At 50.8% G+C, this 23,163-nt stretch overlaps 4 long non-coding RNA genes across 4 annotated transcripts; 2 read left to right on the top strand and 2 right to left on the bottom strand.

Moving 5' to 3' along the window:
- Window positions 1–207: 207 nt before the first annotated feature.
- LOC138425111 (uncharacterized) lies at window positions 208–1,287 on the bottom strand. The gene is made up of 2 exons (XR_011251104.1): window positions 836–1,287; window positions 208–481 (listed from the first exon to the last, which is right to left on the bottom strand). It is a non-coding gene; the product is annotated as an uncharacterized lncRNA (long non-coding RNA).
- Window positions 1,288–6,706: 5,419 nt separating this feature from the next.
- Window positions 6,707–7,976, top strand: LOC138425095 (uncharacterized). Its single transcript, XR_011251100.1, has 3 exons — window positions 6,707–6,838; window positions 6,928–7,018; window positions 7,564–7,976. It is a non-coding gene; the product is annotated as an uncharacterized lncRNA (long non-coding RNA).
- A 5,133-nt stretch (window positions 7,977–13,109) lies between these two features.
- On the bottom strand, window positions 13,110–14,189 carry LOC138425094 (uncharacterized). The gene is made up of 2 exons (XR_011251099.1): window positions 13,738–14,189; window positions 13,110–13,383 (listed from the first exon to the last, which is right to left on the bottom strand). It is a non-coding gene; the product is annotated as an uncharacterized lncRNA (long non-coding RNA).
- Window positions 14,190–19,498: 5,309 nt separating this feature from the next.
- On the top strand, window positions 19,499–20,768 carry LOC138425091 (uncharacterized). Its single transcript, XR_011251098.1, has 3 exons — window positions 19,499–19,630; window positions 19,720–19,810; window positions 20,356–20,768. It is a non-coding gene; the product is annotated as an uncharacterized lncRNA (long non-coding RNA).
- The last annotated feature ends 2,395 nt before the right edge of the window (window positions 20,769–23,163 follow it).

The following is a 23,163-nucleotide window of genomic DNA, read 5'->3' as shown; positions in this document are numbered from 1 at the left end:
CTGAAAATAAAGGAAACGGATCAGTCTCTGGAAAGACTGATTCCCCCAAGTCGTTCTTTCTTGTTCTCCGTTTTTCTGGCTGAATTCCCATCTGGAGCGTGAGTGCTTGCCAAGCCTGCTAATTTTGCCCTGGTCTCTAAGGCCCACGCGCGAGGGGGCCCAAGGCGGGGCACCCTCCGCTACTCAAGCAGGCGCCGCTGGCCTATGTAGGTGGTGCAAGCCTCTTGTCTTGAGGTTTTATTGGACTCCCACGTAAACAAAGTTATTCAGGATCTTTTTCTCCACTAATTTTCCTACTACACTATTCTTTTCTAATCTCTCTTTATACTTCTAATTAAATAGCTTTTTCCTAGGACGCCGACTCCATCTCTGCTTCGAATTACCCGGGATCCACCGAGGCTGGACCCTGGCACTTCCCATCACTTCTCGCTGAGGTTAACAAACGTGACACGCACTGTCTTCTGGAAACTGCCCACCAACTCTGTGGAGCAAATAGGTGTAACTGCTGTCAGGAAGTCAGGTTCAGACATGCATGGAAAGGAAATACGAGCAACGCTGGCACATGTCTTAAACGCGGGCTGAGAGATACACGTCTGAAACTCTGATTTTGAATTTGAATATTGCCTCTGAATTATGTCTGCCTCCCTTCTTGTTTCTGCGGCCCCCCTCCTTGGCGTCACTCCCATACGCCCACCCCTTGTACCCCAGCCTGTGCGTCCCCCTGACTCCCTGTTCCCGCTGTCCTGTAGGGGGACCACCCTGGGTCCTCCCTTCCCAGCTCTCCGTTCCTGGGCAGGTCACCGCCACCCTCGCCACCCCACCCAGGACCTCTTACCCCTTTCTGAGGCACACTGCGATTGCATCATTTCTGAGTCTCAGGAAATTTTACCCCTATCATTTGACTGGCTTCTTGAGTGTCTCTTTAGGTCTAACCTGGTCCTTTCCTCTGCGTCATAAATCCACATTAGGACGGAACAGGGATTTTAGAGAAAAACTTCTTCGTGAAACTGAAGCTTTCGATCTCTGTACTTTTCATAAAATTCCTTGGTCTGGAAAAAACCCTCTGTACAGCCATACTTGAAGTCCGGCTTTTCTGCCATGTGACACGCAGGGTAGCGGTGGGGTGAGATTAGTGAGCGGGAGGAGGGGTCCCGGCTCTCTGACTGGGCTGCAGACCCCAAGGGCGCCTCTGTGACTCACACGTCCTTCATCTCAGCTCCTGGTGCCATTTCGGGGGCTTGACATCACTGGGGCGGTGCTGGGTCAGCCTCGTGATCCAGGAATGGCCTGGTTAATCAACATTCATTTTTAACCATCAACCTGATCTGTCTTTCCGTGTTGCCAAACACTGGGACTTGGGGCTCCTCCTCCTGGCCACCTCCTGTTTCTTTACAGAAGCTAAAACACTTGAGGACCGGGCTGCAGGGAGCAAGGGAGCTGACTGCCCAGCACTTCATGTGCGGAACCCAGACCCACCGGGCGCCCTTCTCTGGGCTCCGTGTGCTGGGTGCAGGCCCTTCCCGATCTGGCCTGGATTTCAAGGCCCCTTCCTGCCACTGTCTTCTCCTCAATCCCCTCCGGGACACATGTACCTTCCCCCCCACGGCCACCTCCAGGGACCTCCCAGGCCATTCTCAGAGGACCTGTTCTCTGACATCACCAGACAGACCTGGATCTAAAATGCTGTTTCCCTCTGCATCTGGCTGAAGAGCTTTAACATTTGTACATAATCGCATCCCCCAGGAAGCCTCACCGTCCCTTTAGAAATCTGTCCAGACACTGCAGTTGACGGTAGGGACACAAAATCAAGTCAAGGAGAATGAGGCTGTCCTAAGGCCGGTCACCTAGTGGGGAACACGGAAGCTCCTCCATAAAGTCTGTCCAGAGTGAAGTGTCTGCCTGGGACTTTCTTGGGGAATTTGTGTGTGGCTGCCACCATCTAGATGTTTTCTATAACATCTAGGAAGTACCTCTGAGCACTTCTGGTGTTCTCATCACCTGCAATGCACCTAACGTCAAGGTCATGTTCTCAGCCAGGTGCCCAGCGCCCAGCCCAGTGCCACACTCGTGGGAGAGGCCGAGATGTCCCTGCTATTTGAGTTGACAATCTTCATTATGGAGGGATGGAGCACTCATGGGGGAAACAAGTTTAGAGGGAGAAGGTCCTCAAAGGTCAGGAAGAAAAAAGTTTAAAGAAAGGTTTTTCAAAGTTAGGGAAGAAACAAGTTTAGGAGAAAGGCCTTCAAAGTCATGGAAGAAACAAGTTTAGGGGAAAGGCCTTCAAAGTTATGGAAGAAACAAGTTTAGGAGAAAGGCCTTCAAAGTCATGGAAGAAACAAGTTTAGGGGAAAGGCCTTCAAAGTTATGGAAGAAACAAGTTTAGGGGAAAGGCCTTCAAAGTTATGGAAGAAACAAGTTTAGGAGAAAGGCCTTCAAAGTCATGGAAGAAACAAGTTTAGGGGAAAGGCCTTCAAAGTTACAGAAGAAACAAGTTTAGGGGAAAGGCCTTCAAAGTCATGGAAGAAACAAGTTTAGGAGAAAGGCCTTCAAAGTCATGGAAGAAACAAGTTTAGGGGAAAGGCCTTCAAAGTTATGGAAGAAACAAGTTTAGGAGAAAGGCCTTCAAAGTTATAGAAGAAACAAGTTTAGGATGCCTTCAAAGTTATGGAAGAAACAAGTTTAGGAGAAAGGCCTTCAAAGTTATGGAAGAAACAAGTTTAGTGGAAAGGCCTTCAAAGTTATGGAAGAAACAAGTTTAGGAGAAAGGCCTTCAAAGTCATGGAAGAAACAAGTTTAGGAGGTCTTCAAAGTTTTGGAAGAAACAAGTTTAGGAGAAAGGCCTTCAGAGTTATGGAAGAAACAAGTTTAGGAGAAAGGCCTTCAAAGTTATGGAAGAAACAAGTTTAGGTGGCTTTCAAACTTATGAAAGAAACAAGTTTAGGAGAAACGCCTTCAAACTTATGGAAGAAACAAGTTTAGGAGAAAGGCCTTCAAACTTATGGAAGAAACAAGTTTAGGAGAAAGGCCTTGAAAGTTATGGAAGAAACAAGTTTAGGAGGCCTTCAAGGTTATGGAAGAAACAAGTTTAGGAGGCCTTCAAAGTTATGGAAGAAACAAGTTAAGGAGGCCTTCAAAGTTATGGAAGAAACAAGTTTAGGAGAAAGGCCTTCAAAGTTATGGAAGAAACAAGTTTAGGAGGTCTTCAAAGTTTTGGAAGAAACAAGTTTAGGAGAAAGGCCTTCAAAGTTCCGGAAAGCTTTGCAGAACAGGGCCATGCTCAGCATTGCTCTTTGTAGGCTGCTAAGAAATGGCATCTGAGTGCCCGCAGGCAGAGCTGCAGGCACGGTCTTTTACTAACAATACCCACACAGGGCTCACTGGGCTGAGTTAGGAGGTCAAGAGGGACTGACCTTGGTGGTGGTGGGAGATGGTGCTCTGCCGGGTGACCCAGACCTGCTGGAGTGTGCTTGCCAGGACCAACTCTGTTTCTTCTCTAGAGCTGAAAGTCAGATCGTGAAATAAAGAGTTTGAAAAACATGGAAACCTCCTCCCTTCTGGACAGTGTTGGAAAACTTCTGAAAATGCTTCCTTCTAGGGCCCTTATTTTTCTTTTTTTTTGGCAGGATCCTTCAGATTCAACCAGATAGGAAAATATTTTTCAGATACAATGCTAGTTTCTTGAAAGTAATCAGATAGGGAAAATTCAGATGGAAAAGATAGCATTTCAAAATCTCTTGATTTTTAATTGATTCTTAAAAAGATTTCATGTCCCCTATGTATCGTTTTGGGAGTTCTCTGGTGGCTCAGATGGTAAAGAACCCACCTGCCAGTACAGGAGACACCGGTTTGATCCCTGGGTCGAGAGGATCCCCTGGAGAAGAAAACAATCACCCACTCCAGTATTCCTGCCTGGAGAATCCCATGGACAGAGGAGCCTGGTGGGATTAAGTCCATGTAGCTATTGTTGGGAGAAGAGGGAGGAAAAAATGAAAAGCTTTTTTCTCATTTCGAGCTCAGTTTTTTCATCCTTGGTTAAAGCCATCTCCTACCACGGGGATACAAGCTGGACAGAGGGAAGTCCCTCAGGCCTTGGCACACAGGGGCGGCCTGCATCCACGGTAGAGGAGAGAGCCCTCTTGTCAGGAGCGTGAAGGCCCAGAGCTGACGACGAGTGGGCAGAGGCCCTGGCTCCGTGCACAGTGGGGGTGAGCGTCCTGCTGGCTCCCAGTGAAACGCCCTCAGCCAGGCCTGCAACGCCTGGGCCCTAAAGCAGCATCTCTGAGAGCAGGCAGAGGGCAGCACGCCTCCCGGTGGGCCTGTGGGCCTCCTGCCTCTCCTCCTGGGGACAGAGGCGTTCCCGGGCGTCTGCCCTGACGGCTGCGAACATCACAGGAGCCTGGGGCCGGCACTGCGTCCAGGCAGCTGCTCCTGGATCAGGGCTCACCTGGACTCCCATGGAGAGGCCAGCAGCAGGACGAGGCCCCCCACCTCCTGTCCTTCCTTTGGACACATCGAACAAGGCCTGGCTCCAGATGGCTGGACGCTAACTCCTGGGCAGGCGGACAGCTGGAGCGGGGGCCCAGGGATGCCCAAAGCTGCGAGCCTCTCTGGGAAGAAGCACCCCATTCAGGGGACTGGGGGACCCCGACACCCTTCTCTTCCACTTCAGCGTGCTGAGCCGAGACGTCTGGCTCTGCTCTCACACAACACCTTCTGGCTCGGAGGGTTGTGCATGACACAAACAAGTAAGCACAGTAAATCCAGCCACTGGCTAGGAGCCAATTGAAATCACTGCAGATGGTGACTGCAGCCATGAAATTAAAAGACGCTTACTCCTTGGAAGAAAAGTTATGACCAACCTGGACAGCATATTGAAAAGCAGAGACATTACTTTGCCAACAAAGGTCCATCTAGTCGAGGCTATGGTTTTTCCAGTGGTCATTTATGGATGTGAGAGTTGGACTGTGAAGAAGGCTGAGTGCCAAAGAATCGATGCGTTTGAACTGTGGTGTTGGAGAAGACTCTTGAGAGTCCCTTGGACTGCAAGGAGATCCAACCAGTCCATTCTGAAGGAGATCAGCCCTGGGTGTTCTTTGGAAGGAATGATGCTAAAGCTGAAACTCCAGTACTTTGGCCACCTCATGGGAAGAGTTGACTCATTGGAAAAGACTCTGATGCTGGGAGGGATTGGGGGCAGGAGGGGAAGGGGACGACCCAGGATGAGATGGCTGGATGGCATCACCGACTTGATGGACGTGAGTCTGAGTGAACTCCAGGAGTTGGTGATGGACAGAGAGGCCTGACGTGCTGCAATTCATGGGGTTGCAAAGAGTCGGACACGACTGAGCGACTGAGCTGAACTGATACTTGAAAAACCATATTAAACGAGTTTAGGGAAAATCGCTCTTTTAAAGTCTCTGCTTGCCCTGGGGGTTTCTGTCTCACCCTTGTGTTCGTAGGGCAGGAACACCCGAGACTCTGGGATGGGTCCTGCAGTGTTTCTGCAGAGAAAACAGTCTGTGGATCGTCTTGAAGCAGAGCCCACCACGCACGTGCTCTGAGCTGGGGTGAGAGCTGGGGTGAGGGGTGCTAAGACAGGTGTGCGGGACAGACGAGGTCTTCTGGATTTAGGATCTGACCGGTATTCCAGGTGGAAAAGCCACTCACATGTGAGAGGTTGTGAGCTGGGACAAATCCGGAACCTGAAGTCACGTTCAGGAGGTGAGGGAGCAGGGAGCCGACTGCCCAGCACTTCCTGTGCGGAACCCGGAACCACCGGGCGCCCTTCTCTGGGTTCCGTGTGCTGGGTACAGGCCCTTCCCGATCTGGCCTGGCTCCGATTTCAAGGCTCCTTCCTGCCACTGTCTTCTCCTCAATCCCCTCCGGGACACATGTACCTTCCCCCCACGGCCACCTCCAGGGACCTCCCAGGCCATTCTCAGAGGACCTGTTCTCTGACATCACCAGGCAGACCCGGATCTAAAATGCTGTTTCCCTCTGCGTCTCCCTGAAGAGCTTTAACATTTGTGCATAATCGCATCCCCCAGGAAGCCTCACCATCCCTTTGGAAATCTGTCCTGACGCTGCAGTTGAGGTATGGACACAAAACCAAGTCAACGAGAATGAGGTTGTCCTAAGGCCGGTCACCTAGTGGGGAACATGGAAGCTCCTACATAAAGTCTGTCTGGAGTAAAGTGTCTGCCTGGGACTTTCTTGGGGAATTTGTGTGTGGCTGCCACCATCTAGATGTTTTCTCATAACACCTAGGAATTACTTCTGAGCACTTCTGGTGTTCTCATCACCTGTGAGGCACCTCAGATCAGAGATCGTGTCCTCAGCCAGGTGCCCAGCACCCAGCCCAGTGCCACGCTCGTGGGAGAGGCCGAGAGATTCCTGCTATTTGAGTTGACAATCTTCATTATGCAAGGGTGGAGCACTCATGGGGGAAACAAGTTTAGAGGCAGAAAGGCCTTCAAAGTTCCAGAAAGCTTTGCAGAACAGGGCCATGCTCAGCATTGCTCTTTGTAGGCTGCTGAGAAATGGCATCTGAGTGCCCGCAGGCAGAGCTGCAGGCATGGTCTTTTGCTAACAATACCCGGACAGGGCTCCCTGGGCTGAGAGTTAGGAGGCCAAGGGGGACTGACGTGGTGGTGGTGGAGATGGTGCTCTGACGGGTGACCCAGACCTGTTGGGGTTTGCTTTCCAGGACCAACTCGGTTTCTTCTCTAGAGCTGAAAGGCAGATTAGGAAATAAACACTTTGAAAACCATGGACACCTCCTCCCTTCTGGACAGTGTTGGAAAACTTCTGAAATAGCTTCCAGAAAACCTCTTATAAGGTAAGTGTGATTGCGCTGACACTATGCTGATACTCATTGCATTCCTGGGTCGGGACGATCATTGCCTTCTTTTTCTTTGTTTTTGGCAGGATCCTTCAGATTCAACTAGATAGGGAAATATTCTTCAGATGAAATGCTACTTTCTTAAAAGTAATCAATATGGAAAACTAGTTGGAAAAGGTAACATTTCAAAATCTTTTGAGTTTTAATTGACTTTAGAAGGATTTCATGTCCCCTATGTGTCTCCTTTTCCTATTTGGAACCAGTCTGTTGTTCCATGTCCAGTTCTAACTCTTGCTTCCTGACCTGCATATAGGTTTCTCAAGAGGCAGGTCAGGTGCTCTGGCATTCCCATCTCTTTCAGAATTTTCCACAGTTTATTGTGATCCACATAGTCAAAGGCTTTGGCATAGTCAATAAAACAGAAATAGATGTTTTTCTGGAATACTCTTGCTTTTTCCATGATCCAGCGGATGTTGGCAATTTGATCTCTGGTTCCTCTGCCTTTTCTAAAACCAGCTTGAACATCTGGAAGTTCACGATTACGTGTTGCTGAAGCCTGGCTTGGAGAATTTTGAGCATTACTTTACTAGCGTGTGAGATGAGTGCAATTGTGTGGTAGTTGAGCATTCTTTGGCATTGCCTTTCTGCAGACTGGTTTCAAATAGGAAAAGGAGTGTGTCAAGGCTGTATATTGTCACTCTGCTTATTTAACTTATTTGCAGAGTACATCATGAGAAATGCTGGGCTGGAAGAAGCACAAGCTGGAATCAAGATTGCTGGGAGAAATAGCAATAACCTCAGATATGCAGATGACACCACCCTATGGCAGAAAGTGAAGAGGAACTCAAAAGCCTCTTGATGAAAGTGAAAGAGGAGAGTGAAAAGGATGGCTTAAAACTCAACATTCAGAAAACGAAGATCATGGCGTCTGGTCCCATCACTTCATGGCAAATAGATGGGGAAACAGTGGAAATGGTGTCAGACTTTATTTTGGGGGCTCCAAAATCACTGCATGTGGTGATTGCAGCCATGAAATTAAAAGACGCTTACTCCTTGGAAGGAAAGTTATGACCAACCTAGATAGCATATTGAAAAGCAGAGACATTACTTTGCCAACAAAGGTCCATCTACTTAAGGCTATGGTTTTTGCAGTGGTCATGTATGGCTGACCTTAAGGAACGTGAGCCTCTTGTGGCCTTGGTGGCCGATGTGGATCTGGGCAAACCCTGGCTTCCTCTCCCCATGCTCCCCTCTGCTGTATCATCAGGGGCAGTCCGTGTGGCGGGTCTTCCTTCCGTCTTGTATCACACATCCTATGGGACAGCTTGTAGGTCTCTGGGCCTCATAGAACTCCCGAGACCCAGTTCAAACTCCAGACCGTGGCTGTGGCGCTCATGGGCCTGGATCCTACCGTCTGACCCCTCCCGTCAGGCACTACCTACACAGACGCCTTTCTCTGCAGGGCGTCCAGGAGCCTCCCTAGCGGTCTCCACGGCCCGGGTTCCTGGTTCCTGTGTCCCTCCTCTGACTCTCACAGAGCCCGTGGCCCCTCACAGTGGCTCTGATGCCCCAGAGCCCCTCGGCCCGTGTGCAGGACCCGGGAGGTTACTTGGAAGTTTTCCTGAGGACGGTGGCTGGGCTGAGAGTGGCAGGGGTAGGAAGCACAAGTGAGCTTGCCTTGTGGTTTTCTGATCCTTGTATCTATTTACTCGGCTGTGCGGGGCTCCTTGCCGCTCAGCCTTTCCTGCCGCTGCCGAGGCGGAGGCCCTCTGGGCTTGGGGCTCAGGATTCTCCTGCTGGTGCTTCTCCTGGTGCGGAGCTCGGGCTCCGGGCCCGTGACCGCAGGAGCTGTGGCTCCCAGGCTCTCAGCCCAGGCTCAGTAGCTGTGGCCCGTGGGCTTAGAAGCCCCTGGGCTGTGGGGTCTTCCCAGACCAGGGCTGGAGCCTGTGTCTCCTGCATTGGAAGGCGGGTTATTTGCCCCTGAGCCACCAGGCGGCCCTGTTGTCTTTAAAACCAGAGCCCACATGGTTGTTGATGGTCAGCTGTGGGCGGGAAGGCCAGGCGCCCAGGACACGGCAGGGTTTGACGGTGGGAGGAGTGGTGTCGCCATGAGCAGAGGTGGGAACGTACAGACGGAGCAGGCGGAGGGGACACGAGCCGCCAGTGTGCGAGCCGAGCTGGAGGCTCCTTTGCGTCCAGATGAGGATGTCAGGCAGGCAGGCAGGAGCCGGGGGCGAGGTCCTGCCGGGAACGTCCGAGTGGAGCCCTCCTGGGTCAGCAGGAGAAGAGATCCTGAGGCCTGAGCGCCAGGAACCAGGGGTGGGAGCTGGAGCCGCGCAGCACAGGAGACCAGGCTTCGATGCCTGGTTTGGGAAGGTCCCCGGGAGATACTGGCTCCCCACTCCAGGATTCCGGCCTGGAGAATCCCACAAACTCGGGGTCGCAGAGAGTCAGACGTGACCGAGCCACCCTCGCCGTCACTTACCGTCCTCCCGGTTGATCTTGTCTGTGACCAGCTCTGGCTTCAAGGAGGGGTGGCCGGTGGGCCTTTCTGGGCCCCCGAGAAGGACCCCCGGCTCAGTGCTCTGCTTTCATTGTCTTCAGAGTCTTTACAGCTTTTGAGCAGAGGGTCCTGCATTCTCATTTTGCACCAGCGCTGCAGATTACGGAGCCAGTCCTGCCGTGGACTACAGAATTTTTTATGGAGAAAAATAGTCTTTTTTCAGATGCCGAGTACCAGGCAAGCGCAAAGCAAATCCTGAGAAATGGAAGATCTTCTCAATCCAGTCTTTTCACATTAAAATATATACACATTTTGGTTGGGATATTTCCATAATTGGCTTTTCAACTCCACACAGCCTGTGTTTCCATGAGAGAAACAGGTAACCCAGTTCAGTTGCTCAGTCGTGTCTGACTCTTTGCAAGCCCATTGACTGCAGCACGCCAGGCCTCCCTGTCCATCACTAGCTCCCGGAGCTTACTCAACCTCATGTCCATCGAGTCGGTGATGCCATCCATCCATCTCACCTGTGCCGTCCCTGCCCCTCCTGCCTTCAATCTCTCACAGCATCAGGGTCTTTTCCAGTGAGTCAGATCTTTGTATCAGGTGGCCAAACTATCAGAGTTTCAGCTTCAGCATCAGTCCTTCCAGTGAATATTCAGCACTGATTTCCTTTAGGATGGATTGGTTGGATCCCCTTGCAGTGCAAGGGACTCTCAAGAGTCTTTTCCAACAGCACAGGTCAAAAGCACCAATTCGTCAGTGCTCAGCTTTCTTTATGGTCCAGATCTCCCATCCATACTTGACCACCAGAAAAACGAGGTAGCCCAGTGTGACAGTTAATTTTGTGCGTCAACTTGACTGGGTCAGAGGACCAGTTAATTGGTCTGACCTCAAACAAGATGTTGCCATGAAGGTAGTTTTCTTTACTGACAAAGGTTAATCCAGGGAGCAGGTAATCTCTGACAAAGGTTAAGCTCTGGTTTCCCAGGAGTCATATATGGGTAGGAGGGTTGGACCATAATGAAGACTGAGCGTCAGAGGATTGATGCTTCTGAACTGCGGGGTTGGAGAAGGTTCTGGAAAGTCCCTTTGACTGCAAGGAAATCAAACCAGTCGATGCTAAAGGAAATCAGTCCTGAATATTGGAAGGACTGATGTTGAAGCTGAAGCTCCAATATTTTGGCCACCAGATGCAAACACCTGACTCATTGGACAAGACCTTGATGCTGGGAAAGACTGAGGGCTGGAGGAGAAGGGGGTGACAGAGGATGAGATGGTTGCATGGCATCACCGACTCGATGAGTTTGAGCAGACTCTGGGAATCGGTGATGGACAGGGAGGCCTGGCGTGTTGCACTCCATGGGGTCACAAAGACTTGGACATGACTGAGGGTTCCTGCTGAACTGAACAAGGGGTTTCTTTTGTTAAGGAATCCTTTGAACAGAAAATGAAGGTAAAACTTCTGGCAAACCAATTCAGGACATGGGGACTTAAATTGGCTTTTCTTCACTGAGAACTGCACTCTTTATCTGCAGAAATCTGTTCTGGATGGTGGTGCAAACAGCAGCCTGAAGGAGAGCCAGCAGCAGTCGGGGGCTTTCCGCGGTTCTTGTCTCAGACTCACCTGATTCCTCAGCCACGTCTCCCCCTGCTTAGAGCTGGGTCACGCCTGCCCTGCCCCCGGCGTGCCGCTCTGGGCTCTGAGAGCTGAGTGTGCGTGGTTCCGGGTCAGAGAAGTGTTGGTGGCGGGTGCTGAGGGAAACGGGCTCGGGCCCCGTGGGGCCTGTTGCTCAGAGTCACCGGTTATGAGCCCGGGCACCCAGGACTGACTGCTTGTGAGTAAACAGGTGTCTTGTTTTCCGATAACCAATCACCACAAACTCAGGGAGAATGTGTCCTGGAACCTCGCCGTACGCAGGACATTAACATACGCTCCATATCATGTATGTAATTCACATGTAATGTGATCAACAACAGCACTTAGCGCCAGGGTGTGTGCACGTTCACCTGAGATGCATCCAGGGATCCCAACTGGGCTTCCCCAGGGTCCTGGTTCTGCTCATGGAGCAGGTAATCGCTGGCTGGGGTGGGGGTCGGGGTGGTGGGGGATACAGGAATCACCTAAACTCTCATCGTGACAAAGTCTCCGCTGGGTCTGGAAAATTCTGTGAAATTGCTGGTGAAGCATTTTCACGTTCGTTTCTGTATATGCCCTTCCCTGTATTCCCCAGGCCAGGTTAGATTCAGCCCAAAGAGACTTTTCCTGTCTTCCTCCGGTTATCGTGGTTTGTGCCCTCCTGGGCTGAATGAGTCTGTGACATCATTATCAGCTGGTGGGCACTGTCCCCCTTGAAGACAGGTGGTACGCCCGGAGGTGTTTCTGTTGTCCTAATGGAGGGAGGCGCAGCTGGCCTCTAGTGGAGGGGCACAGGAGCCACGTCAGGAATGGTCATCAGACCCCACTTGTCAGCGGTGCTGCCTGTGAGCAATGCTGGCTGGACCCGTAATCGGGCCCATTTCACGTCGGAACCCACCACATCTCCAGCACAGCGATGTGTCTGGAGGTCTCTTTTTGGGGGCCTAGTGGGTGACATGCAAAGTCCCTTTTAGTATTTCGCATCAACAGAGGTGGAGACAGATATTTACCAAGCTTCCCTGCCTGGAGCCGGTGTGAGGACCTCCGTCCGTGGCAAAGGTCATGAGGAAGGAGGCTTCAGCATACGCAAAGGTGGGATTGAGCCTCTGGAAACCCCCTGTTCCCGAGCATCTACCCCCCAAACCAGAATCTGCCTACTTTACTGTTTCATGCTCTCATCTACACTTCTGACTTTACGGGGGGCTGTCCCCCAGCACCTCTTTTGGAGAAGGAGTTAGCTTGCAGCTCCAGTCGATAAAAATTCCTGGGCGTGACAAGAGTGTTTCAACTTACAAACTCCTCTGAAGATTATCTAGCCTGCCTGAACATGGTCGTCTGGCCACATGTGATTGTTTACAGCCTCCCAACTGTGAGAGGCATGAGATATTTTAAACTTACTAAAGGCAGATATTTTTAGGAAGTTAGAAATTATTAGTATAGTGGGTTGGTTAGAAATTATACTGGTGAAGGGTTTTCATTAGTTGGGCCAATATTTGCTGCTAAGTCTCCATATTCCCTGCCCTTATAATGAATATAACTAGCATATAGGAGAAATAAATATTAACCTTTAAGATTAATCATATTAACCTTAAGGTAAGTAAATTCTTCTCTTAACTGTGACCCACTACACCCTCACCCTATAGGAATGCAATTTTATCTGGTACCTTCAGAGGGTGGTGCCTGGTATAAGAAAAATCACCCCTGGAAAATAAGTTTTCTGGTTGACTGATCGTTATCAGAAAGAAAGGATCATAAAATGTTAGCAGGCCCCTTGGCCAGAAGATGATGTAAAAACCCCTAAGACCTTTTTGTATACATTTATGTGAAGCACCTGATTTTGATAGAGGTCAGGACTGCTGACCCCCGCGTGACTTTAAAATTTCCATTTGTCTCTATGTGTAACAAAAGGTATATAAGCAAACCTGAAAATAAAGGAAACGGATCAGTCTCTGGAAAGACTGATTCCCCCAAGTCGTTCTTTCTTGTTCTCCGTTTTTCTGGCTGAATTCCCATCTGGAGCGTGAGTGCTTGCCAAGCCTGCTAATTTTGCCCTGGTCTCTAAGGCCCACGCGCGAGGGGGCCCAAGGCGGGGCACCCTCCGCTACTCAAGCAGGCGCCGCTGGCCTATGTAGGTGGTGCAAGCCTCTTGTCTTGAGGTTTTATTGGACTCCCACGTAAACAAAGTTATTCAGGATCTTTTTCTCCACTAATTTTCCTACTACACTATTCTTTTCTAATCTCTCTTTATACTTCTAATTAAATAGCTTTTTCCTAGGACGCCGACTCCATCTCTGCTTCGAATTACCCGGGATCCACCGAGGCTGGACCCTGGCACTTCCCATCACTTCTCGCTGAGGTTAACAAACGTGACACGCACTGTCTTCTGGAAACTGCCCACCAACTCTGTGGAGCAAATAGGTGTAACTGCTGTCAGGAAGTCAGGTTCAGACATGCATGGAAAGGAAATACGAGCAACGCTGGCACATGTCTTAAACGCGGGCTGAGAGATACACGTCTGAAACTCTGATTTTGAATTTGAATATTGCCTCTGAATTATGTCTGCCTCCCTTCTTGTTTCTGCGGCCCCCCTCCTTGGCGTCACTCCCATACGCCCACCCCTTGTACCCCAGCCTGTGCGTCCCCCTGACTCCCTGTTCCCGCTGTCCTGTAGGGGGACCACCCTGGGTCCTCCCTTCCCAGCTCTCCGTTCCTGGGCAGGTCACCGCCACCCTCGCCGCCCCACCCAGGACCTCTTACCCCTTTCTGAGGCACACTGCGATTGCATCATTTCTGAGTCTCAGGAAATTTTACCCCTATCATTTGACTGGCTTCTTGAGTGTCTCTTTAGGTCTAACCTGGTCCTTTCCTCTGCGTCATAAATCCACATTAGGACGGAACAGGGATTTTAGAGAAAAACTTCTTCGTGAAACTGAAGCTTTCGATCTCTGTACTTTTCATAAAATTCCTTGGTCTGGAAAAAACCCTCTGTACAGCCATACTTGAAGTCCGGCTTTTCTGCCATGTGACACGCAGGGTAGCGGTGGGGTGAGATTAGTGAGCGGGAGGAGGGGTCCCGGCTCTCTGACTGGGCTGCAGACCCCAAGGGCGCCTCTGTGACTCACACGTCCTTCATCTCAGCTCCTGGTGCCATTTCGGGGGCTTGACATCACTGGGGCGGTGCTGGGTCAGCCTCGTGATCCAGGAATGGCCTGGTTAATCAACATTCATTTTTAACCATCAACCTGATCTGTCTTTCCGTGTTGCCAAACACTGGGACTTGGGGCTCCTCCTCCTGGCCACCTCCTGTTTCTTTACAGAAGCTAAAACACTTGAGGACCGGGCTGCAGGGAGCAAGGGAGCTGACTGCCCAGCACTTCATGTGCGGAACCCAGACCCACCGGGCGCCCTTCTCTGGGCTCCGTGTGCTGGGTGCAGGCCCTTCCCGATCTGGCCTGGATTTCAAGGCCCCTTCCTGCCACTGTCTTCTCCTCAATCCCCTCCGGGACACATGTACCTTCCCCCCCACGGCCACCTCCAGGGACCTCCCAGGCCATTCTCAGAGGACCTGTTCTCTGACATCACCAGACAGACCTGGATCTAAAATGCTGTTTCCCTCTGCATCTGGCTGAAGAGCTTTAACATTTGTACATAATCGCATCCCCCAGGAAGCCTCACCGTCCCTTTAGAAATCTGTCCAGACACTGCAGTTGACGGTAGGGACACAAAATCAAGTCAAGGAGAATGAGGCTGTCCTAAGGCCGGTCACCTAGTGGGGAACACGGAAGCTCCTCCATAAAGTCTGTCCAGAGTGAAGTGTCTGCCTGGGACTTTCTTGGGGAATTTGTGTGTGGCTGCCACCATCTAGATGTTTTCTATAACATCTAGGAAGTACCTCTGAGCACTTCTGGTGTTCTCATCACCTGCAATGCACCTAACGTCAAGGTCATGTTCTCAGCCAGGTGCCCAGCGCCCAGCCCAGTGCCACACTCGTGGGAGAGGCCGAGATGTCCCTGCTATTTGAGTTGACAATCTTCATTATGGAGGGATGGAGCACTCATGGGGGAAACAAGTTTAGAGGGAGAAGGTCCTCAAAGGTCAGGAAGAAAAAAGTTTAAAGAAAGGTTTTTCAAAGTTAGGGAAGAAACAAGTTTAGGAGAAAGGCCTTCAAAGTCATGGAAGAAACAAGTTTAGGGGAAAGGCCTTCAAAGTTATGGAAGAAACAAGTTTAGGAGAAAGGCCTTCAAAGTCATGGAAGAAACAAGTTTAGGGGAAAGGCCTTCAAAGTTATGGAAGAAACAAGTTTAGGGGAAAGGCCTTCAAAGTTATGGAAGAAACAAGTTTAGGAGAAAGGCCTTCAAAGTCATGGAAGAAACAAGTTTAGGGGAAAGGCCTTCAAAGTTACAGAAGAAACAAGTTTAGGGGAAAGGCCTTCAAAGTCATGGAAGAAACAAGTTTAGGAGAAAGGCCTTCAAAGTCATGGAAGAAACAAGTTTAGGGGAAAGGCCTTCAAAGTTATGGAAGAAACAAGTTTAGGAGAAAGGCCTTCAAAGTTATAGAAGAAACAAGTTTAGGATGCCTTCAAAGTTATGGAAGAAACAAGTTTAGGAGAAAGGCCTTCAAAGTTATGGAAGAAACAAGTTTAGTGGAAAGGCCTTCAAAGTTATGGAAGAAACAAGTTTAGGAGAAAGGCCTTCAAAGTCATGGAAGAAACAAGTTTAGGTGGCTTTCAAACTTATGAAAGAAACAAGTTTAGGAGAAACGCCTTCAAACTTATGGAAGAAACAAGTTTAGGAGAAAGGCCTTCAAACTTATGGAAGAAACAAGTTTAGGAGAAAGGCCTTGAAAGTTATGGAAGAAACAAGTTTAGGAGGCCTTCAAGGTTATGGAAGAAACAAGTTTAGGAGGCCTTCAAAGTTATGGAAGAAACAAGTTAAGGAGGCCTTCAAAGTTATGGAAGAAACAAGTTTAGGAGAAAGGCCTTCAAAGTTATGGAAGAAACAAGTTTAGGAGGTCTTCAAAGTTTTGGAAGAAACAAGTTTAGGAGAAAGGCCTTCAAAGTTCCGGAAAGCTTTGCAGAACAGGGCCATGCTCAGCATTGCTCTTTGTAGGCTGCTAAGAAATGGCATCTGAGTGCCCGCAGGCAGAGCTGCAGGCACGGTCTTTTACTAACAATACCCACACAGGGCTCACTGGGCTGAGTTAGGAGGTCAAGAGGGACTGACCTTGGTGGTGGTGGGAGATGGTGCTCTGCCGGGTGACCCAGACCTGCTGGAGTGTGCTTGCCAGGACCAACTCTGTTTCTTCTCTAGAGCTGAAAGTCAGATCGTGAAATAAAGAGTTTGAAAAACATGGAAACCTCCTCCCTTCTGGACAGTGTTGGAAAACTTCTGAAAATGCTTCCTTCTAGGGCCCTTATTTTTCTTTTTTTTTGGCAGGATCCTTCAGATTCAACCAGATAGGAAAATATTTTTCAGATACAATGCTAGTTTCTTGAAAGTAATCAGATAGGGAAAATTCAGATGGAAAAGATAGCATTTCAAAATCTCTTGATTTTTAATTGATTCTTAAAAAGATTTCATGTCCCCTATGTATCGTTTTGGGAGTTCTCTGGTGGCTCAGATGGTAAAGAACCCACCTGCCAGTACAGGAGACACCGGTTTGATCCCTGGGTCGAGAGGATCCCCTGGAGAAGAAAACAATCACCCACTCCAGTATTCCTGCCTGGAGAATCCCATGGACAGAGGAGCCTGGTGGGATTAAGTCCATGTAGCTATTGTTGGGAGAAGAGGGAGGAAAAAATGAAAAGCTTTTTTCTCATTTCGAGCTCAGTTTTTTCATCCTTGGTTAAAGCCATCTCCTACCACGGGGATACAAGCTGGACAGAGGGAAGTCCCTCAGGCCTTGGCACACAGGGGCGGCCTGCATCCACGGTAGAGGAGAGAGCCCTCTTGTCAGGAGCGTGAAGGCCCAGAGCTGACGACGAGTGGGCAGAGGCCCTGGCTCCGTGCACAGTGGGGGTGAGCGTCCTGCTGGCTCCCAGTGAAACGCCCTCAGCCAGGCCTGCAACGCCTGGGCCCTAAAGCAGCATCTCTGAGAGCAGGCAGAGGGCAGCACGCCTCCCGGTGGGCCTGTGGGCCTCCTGCCTCTCCTCCTGGGGACAGAGGCGTTCCCGGGCGTCTGCCCTGACGGCTGCGAACATCACAGGAGCCTGGGGCCGGCACTGCGTCCAGGCAGCTGCTCCTGGATCAGGGCTCACCTGGACTCCCATGGAGAGGCCAGCAGCAGGACGAGGCCCCCCACCTCCTGTCCTTCCTTTGGACACATCGAACAAGGCCTGGCTCCAGATGGCTGGACGCTAACTCCTGGGCAGGCGGACAGCTGGAGCGGGGGCCCAGGGATGCCCAAAGCTGCGAGCCTCTCTGGGAAGAAGCACCCCATTCAGGGGACTGGGGGACCCCGACACCCTTCTCTTCCACTTCAGCGTGCTGAGCCGAGACGTCTGGCTCTGCTCTCACACAACACCTTCTGGCTCGGAGGGTTGTGCATGACACAAACAAGTAAGCACAGTAAATCCAGCCACTGGCTAGGAGCCAATTGAAATCACTGCAGATGGTGACTGCAGCCATGAAATTAAAAGACGCTTACTCCTTGGAAGAAAAGTTATGACCAACCTGGACAGCATATTGAAAAGCAGAGACATTACTTTGCCAACAAAGGTCCATCTAGTCGAGGCTATGGTTTTTCCAGTGGTCATTTATGGATGTGAGAGTTGGACTGTGAAGAAGGCTGAGTGCCAAAGAATCGATGCGTTTGAACTGTGGTGTTGGAGAAGACTCTTGAGAGTCCCTTGGACTGCAAGGAGATCCAACCAGTCCATTCTGAAGGAGATCAGCCCTGGGTGTTCTTTGGAAGGAATGATGCTAAAGCTGAAACTCCAGTACTTTGGCCACCTCATGGGAAGAGTTGACTCATTGGAAAAGACTCTGATGCTGGGAGGGATTGGGGGCAGGAGGGGAAGGGGACGACCCAGGATGAGATGGCTGGATGGCATCACCGACTTGATGGACGTGAGTCTGAGTGAACTCCAGGAGTTGGTGATGGACAGAGAGGCCTGACGTGCTGCAATTCATGGGGTTGCAAAGAGTCGGACACGACTGAGCGACTGAGCTGAACTGATACTTGAAAAACCATATTAAACGAGTTTAGGGAAAATCGCTCTTTTAAAGTCTCTGCTTGCCCTGGGGGTTTCTGTCTCACCCTTGTGTTCGTAGGGCAGGAACACCCGAGACTCTGGGATGGGTCCTGCAGTGTTTCTGCAGAGAAAACAGTCTGTGGATCGTCTTGAAGCAGAGCCCACCACGCACGTGCTCTGAGCTGGGGTGAGAGCTGGGGTGAGGGGTGCTAAGACAGGTGTGCGGGACAGACGAGGTCTTCTGGATTTAGGATCTGACCGGTATTCCAGGTGGAAAAGCCACTCACATGTGAGAGGTTGTGAGCTGGGACAAATCCGGAACCTGAAGTCACGTTCAGGAGGTGAGGGAGCAGGGAGCCGACTGCCCAGCACTTCCTGTGCGGAACCCGGAACCACCGGGCGCCCTTCTCTGGGTTCCGTGTGCTGGGTACAGGCCCTTCCCGATCTGGCCTGGCTCCGATTTCAAGGCTCCTTCCTGCCACTGTCTTCTCCTCAATCCCCTCCGGGACACATGTACCTTCCCCCCACGGCCACCTCCAGGGACCTCCCAGGCCATTCTCAGAGGACCTGTTCTCTGACATCACCAGGCAGACCCGGATCTAAAATGCTGTTTCCCTCTGCGTCTCCCTGAAGAGCTTTAACATTTGTGCATAATCGCATCCCCCAGGAAGCCTCACCATCCCTTTGGAAATCTGTCCTGACGCTGCAGTTGAGGTATGGACACAAAACCAAGTCAACGAGAATGAGGTTGTCCTAAGGCCGGTCACCTAGTGGGGAACATGGAAGCTCCTACATAAAGTCTGTCTGGAGTAAAGTGTCTGCCTGGGACTTTCTTGGGGAATTTGTGTGTGGCTGCCACCATCTAGATGTTTTCTCATAACACCTAGGAATTACTTCTGAGCACTTCTGGTGTTCTCATCACCTGTGAGGCACCTCAGATCAGAGATCGTGTCCTCAGCCAGGTGCCCAGCACCCAGCCCAGTGCCACGCTCGTGGGAGAGGCCGAGAGATTCCTGCTATTTGAGTTGACAATCTTCATTATGCAAGGGTGGAGCACTCATGGGGGAAACAAGTTTAGAGGCAGAAAGGCCTTCAAAGTTCCAGAAAGCTTTGCAGAACAGGGCCATGCTCAGCATTGCTCTTTGTAGGCTGCTGAGAAATGGCATCTGAGTGCCCGCAGGCAGAGCTGCAGGCATGGTCTTTTGCTAACAATACCCGGACAGGGCTCCCTGGGCTGAGAGTTAGGAGGCCAAGGGGGACTGACGTGGTGGTGGTGGAGATGGTGCTCTGACGGGTGACCCAGACCTGTTGGGGTTTGCTTTCCAGGACCAACTCGGTTTCTTCTCTAGAGCTGAAAGGCAGATTAGGAAATAAACACTTTGAAAACCATGGACACCTCCTCCCTTCTGGACAGTGTTGGAAAACTTCTGAAATAGCTTCCAGAAAACCTCTTATAAGGTAAGTGTGATTGCGCTGACACTATGCTGATACTCATTGCATTCCTGGGTCGGGACGATCATTGCCTTCTTTTTCTTTGTTTTTGGCAGGATCCTTCAGATTCAACTAGATAGGGAAATATTCTTCAGATGAAATGCTACTTTCTTAAAAGTAATCAATATGGAAAACTAGTTGGAAAAGGTAACATTTCAAAATCTTTTGAGTTTTAATTGACTTTAGAAGGATTTCATGTCCCCTATGTGTCTCCTTTTCCTATTTGGAACCAGTCTGTTGTTCCATGTCCAGTTCTAACTCTTGCTTCCTGACCTGCATATAGGTTTCTCAAGAGGCAGGTCAGGTGCTCTGGCATTCCCATCTCTTTCAGAATTTTCCACAGTTTATTGTGATCCACACAGTCAAAGGCTTTGGCATAGTCAATAAAACAGAAATAGATGTTTTTCTGGAATACTCTTGCTTTTTCCATGATCCAGCGGATGTTGGCAATTTGATCTCTGGTTCCTCTGCCTTTTCTAAAACCAGCTTGAACATCTGGAAGTTCACGATTACGTGTTGCTGAAGCCTGGCTTGGAGAATTTTGAGCATTACTTTACTAGCGTGTGAGATGAGTGCAATTGTGTGGTAGTTGAGCATTCTTTGGCATTGCCTTTCTGCAGACTGGTTTCAAATAGGAAAAGGAGTGTGTCAAGGCTGTATATTGTCACTCTGCTTATTTAACTTATTTGCAGAGTACATCATGAGAAATGCTGGGCTGGAAGAAGCACAAGCTGGAATCAAGATTGCTGGGAGAAATAGCAATAACCTCAGATATGCAGATGACACCACCCTATGGCAGAAAGTGAAGAGGAACTCAAAAGCCTCTTGATGAAAGTGAAAGAGGAGAGTGAAAAGGATGGCTTAAAACTCAACATTCAGAAAACGAAGATCATGGCGTCTGGTCCCATCACTTCATGGCAAATAGATGGGGAAACAGTGGAAATGGTGTCAGACTTTATTTTGGGGGCTCCAAAATCACTGCATGTGGTGATTGCAGCCATGAAATTAAAAGACGCTTACTCCTTGGAAGGAAAGTTATGACCAACCTAGATAGCATATTGAAAAGCAGAGACATTACTTTGCCAACAAAGGTCCATCTACTTAAGGCTATGGTTTTTGCAGTGGTCATGTATGGCTGACCTTAAGGAACGTGAGCCTCTTGTGGCCTTGGTGGCCGATGTGGATCTGGGCAAACCCTGGCTTCCTCTCCCCATGCTCCCCTCTGCTGTATCATCAGGGGCAGTCCGTGTGGCGGGTCTTCCTTCCGTCTTGTATCACACATCCTATGGGACAGCTTGTAGGTCTCTGGGCCTCATAGAACTCCCGAGACCCAGTTCAAACTCCAGACCGTGGCTGTGGCGCTCATGGGCCTGGATCCTACCGTCTGACCCCTCCCGTCAGGCACTACCTACACAGACGCCTTTCTCTGCAGGGCGTCCAGGAGCCTCCCTAGCGGTCTCCACGGCCCGGGTTCCTGGTTCCTGTGTCCCTCCTCTGACTCTCACAGAGCCCGTGGCCCCTCACAGTGGCTCTGATGCCCCAGAGCCCCTCGGCCCGTGTGCAGGACCCGGGAGGTTACTTGGAAGTTTTCCTGAGGACGGTGGCTGGGCTGAGAGTGGCAGGGGTAGGAAGCACAAGTGAGCTTGCCTTGTGGTTTTCTGATCCTTGTATCTATTTACTCGGCTGTGCGGGGCTCCTTGCCGCTCAGCCTTTCCTGCCGCTGCCGAGGCGGAGGCCCTCTGGGCTTGGGGCTCAGGATTCTCCTGCTGGTGCTTCTCCTGGTGCGGAGCTCGGGCTCCGGGCCCGTGACCGCAGGAGCTGTGGCTCCCAGGCTCTCAGCCCAGGCTCAGTAGCTGTGGCCCGTGGGCTTAGAAGCCCCTGGGCTGTGGGGTCTTCCCAGACCAGGGCTGGAGCCTGTGTCTCCTGCATTGGAAGGCGGGTTATTTGCCCCTGAGCCACCAGGCGGCCCTGTTGTCTTTAAAACCAGAGCCCACATGGTTGTTGATGGTCAGCTGTGGGCGGGAAGGCCAGGCGCCCAGGACACGGCAGGGTTTGACGGTGGGAGGAGTGGTGTCGCCATGAGCAGAGGTGGGAACGTACAGACGGAGCAGGCGGAGGGGACACGAGCCGCCAGTGTGCGAGCCGAGCTGGAGGCTCCTTTGCGTCCAGATGAGGATGTCAGGCAGGCAGGCAGGAGCCGGGGGCGAGGTCCTGCCGGGAACGTCCGAGTGGAGCCCTCCTGGGTCAGCAGGAGAAGAGATCCTGAGGCCTGAGCGCCAGGAACCAGGGGTGGGAGCTGGAGCCGCGCAGCACAGGAGACCAGGCTTCGATGCCTGGTTTGGGAAGGTCCCCGGGAGATACTGGCTCCCCACTCCAGGATTCCGGCCTGGAGAATCCCACAAACTCGGGGTCGCAGAGAGTCAGACGTGACCGAGCCACCCTCGCCGTCACTTACCGTCCTCCCGGTTGATCTTGTCTGTGACCAGCTCTGGCTTCAAGGAGGGGTGGCCGGTGGGCCTTTCTGGGCCCCCGAGAAGGACCCCCGGCTCAGTGCTCTGCTTTCATTGTCTTCAGAGTCTTTACAGCTTTTGAGCAGAGGGTCCTGCATTCTCATTTTGCACCAGCGCTGCAGATTACGGAGCCAGTCCTGCCGTGGACTACAGAATTTTTTATGGAGAAAAATAGTCTTTTTTCAGATGCCGAGTACCAGGCAAGCGCAAAGCAAATCCTGAGAAATGGAAGATCTTCTCAATCCAGTCTTTTCACATTAAAATATATACACATTTTGGTTGGGATATTTCCATAATTGGCTTTTCAACTCCACACAGCCTGTGTTTCCATGAGAGAAACAGGTAACCCAGTTCAGTTGCTCAGTCGTGTCTGACTCTTTGCAAGCCCATTGACTGCAGCACGCCAGGCCTCCCTGTCCATCACTAGCTCCCGGAGCTTACTCAACCTCATGTCCATCGAGTCGGTGATGCCATCCATCCATCTCACCTGTGCCGTCCCTGCCCCTCCTGCCTTCAATCTCTCACAGCATCAGGGTCTTTTCCAGTGAGTCAGATCTTTGTATCAGGTGGCCAAACTATCAGAGTTTCAGCTTCAGCATCAGTCCTTCCAGTGAATATTCAGCACTGATTTCCTTTAGGATGGATTGGTTGGATCCCCTTGCAGTGCAAGGGACTCTCAAGAGTCTTTTCCAACAGCACAGGTCAAAAGCACCAATTCGTCAGTGCTCAGCTTTCTTTATGGTCCAGATCTCCCATCCATACTTGACCACCAGAAAAACGAGGTAGCCCAGTGTGACAGTTAATTTTGTGCGTCAACTTGACTGGGTCAGAGGACCAGTTAATTGGTCTGACCTCAAACAAGATGTTGCCATGAAGGTAGTTTTCTTTACTGACAAAGGTTAATCCAGGGAGCAGGTAATCTCTGACAAAGGTTAAGCTCTGGTTTCCCAGGAGTCATATATGGGTAGGAGGGTTGGACCATAATGAAGA

Source organism: Ovis canadensis, chromosome 20, assembly GCF_042477335.2.
Source record: "Ovis canadensis isolate MfBH-ARS-UI-01 breed Bighorn chromosome 20, ARS-UI_OviCan_v2, whole genome shotgun sequence".
Classification (NCBI taxonomy): Eukaryota; Metazoa; Chordata; class Mammalia; order Artiodactyla; family Bovidae; genus Ovis; species Ovis canadensis.
The sequence above is the reverse complement of the archived record's forward strand: the minus strand, read 5'-3'. Positions and strand labels throughout refer to the sequence as shown.